This window comes from Salvelinus sp. IW2-2015, linkage group LG16 (genome assembly GCF_002910315.2).
Source record: "Salvelinus sp. IW2-2015 linkage group LG16, ASM291031v2, whole genome shotgun sequence".
Classification (NCBI taxonomy): Eukaryota; Metazoa; Chordata; class Actinopteri; order Salmoniformes; family Salmonidae; genus Salvelinus; species Salvelinus sp. IW2-2015.
Window position 1 is genome coordinate 1,638,821 of NC_036856.1, and position 1,910 is coordinate 1,640,730.

A 1,910-nucleotide genomic window follows, 5' to 3' on the forward strand; every position below is an offset into this window, starting at 1 on the left:
TGCATCCTGGGAGTAGGGGAGTGTGTACTTACGTTATGTCCTGCGTGCTCCTGCTCAAATAATTTTGATGCACTATGAGAGGTAGGCACGCTTTTTCTGTCATCTTCAGAAAAGTTTCATTATTTTAAGCACAAAGTCATAGACACAGTGTTTTGTTCATGAATAATGTTGTATATGTAGAGGTTACTCATAAGTGGATGGTATTGTTAAGATGCACTTGTAACCATACTTTTTAGGATGATATCAACATTCTGAATTCAACCTGTGGTTAATAGCTAGCTAAGGTATTAGCAGGCTATTGTATGTGTGAACGATGGCTCCTGGAATGTTCCCAGTCCCTTGTATTGTGCATCTGTTGTAGAAAGAGGCGACGATTCGTAGAACATATGTGGCTCTACTAATGTTTTATATTATTTTGGATACAGAGAGTGAGTTCTGATTCATTAAAACAACCTGTTCTCCTTAGTCCACGTCTATAGTCTCAATTAACCACAACGCAGAGTTACAGCGGTGCAGTATAGCACCGGTTACATACACTTTTCATCTGTACAAAGAGGACAATCATCATCACCGATGCATCCATATCCGTCTTCTTAAACAACAGGGCAGCTATTATTAGCAGGACTCCTGTCCTGAGCCATTGGCTTGAGCTGGATTGGCTGTTATTTAAGTCCCGCCGTGGGACTATGCTGCTGTTGTATACTTCAGTTGCATTGTGTTCACTTCTCCCAGGGCTCAGACAACAGCTACAATGAGAAGACTGACCACGAAAGCAGAACAAATGATGAGTAGAGTCCGGTCCTGGTCCTCCTATGGCCACTGGGTTCACATATGACGATTCATCGGCTGGTACATCTTCTTCTGGGTTGTGGGGCACCTTCCTGCAGTGGCTGACGTGAACTCACGTCGACCTCTCTGCAACCATCAGGAGCACCTGGAATGGACCAGTCCAGAGCTGGTGGTGCCAAGTCTTTCTGCCAAGTGTCAACCTGTTCTGTGGGAACGGGGGGTTTAGGATTCTCATGCTCAGGATTCTCACCTCATCTGTCAACTAGAGCATTTATTTAGGCTTCGGTACATTCTGGAAGCAATGTGGGTTCCTCACCTCATCTGGTAAATTGGTTGAAAACTTGTTGGGGGCTATTTTTTGGGACTTCACATCTCTGTTAAAAACATGTTTTCTCTCCAGGATGTTTCTGATCTGCAAGGGCCTGGGGGAAATGAGAATGGAGAAATACGTGTTCTTGTCACATGACATGTAATCATGTACAACCATCTATGTAGAATAACAAAGCATATTACACTAGAAACAGTAACAAAAATACAGTTTTGTATATTTTACAATTCGTTTGTATGACGCACGAGCAAAGTAATACAGCTAACATCATACATGAAAGGCATTGCAATTTGTGTGAGTAAATGCAACCAACCAACATTGATATGTAAGAAACTCTATCAATAACAAGATTATCATCATTAGCTAAATGCTTGAATCGAACTTACAAACAAATATTTTCCAAGGCTGAAGCGTGACAAGAAATAACTACACTGAAAGACCTGCACCGTAGCGTTGTTTTTAGCTGCTTCTAAGCGTGCAGAACGAATTCTCTACTTCCTGTTTGCGTACAGTCTAAGTACCAGAAAGCTCCACTAGGGGGCAAATAACACCATGGAACACAATGAAAATCCATTTTAACTATTGTAATAAAATAATCTGTTACCTTCTAACAGGATGGCAGCACACTCCCCGCCTGGTATAATGAAATTGTGCCACTATGAAATAAAACATATCAAGAAACAAATAATGTCCTTTCTATTTTTATCTTTTGTCTCTAGGATGCTTCAGAAAGAAGAACAACAATCTCTGAGATTGGTCTCAGAAACACCTTAGCAGCTCCTTGCTTGACAAT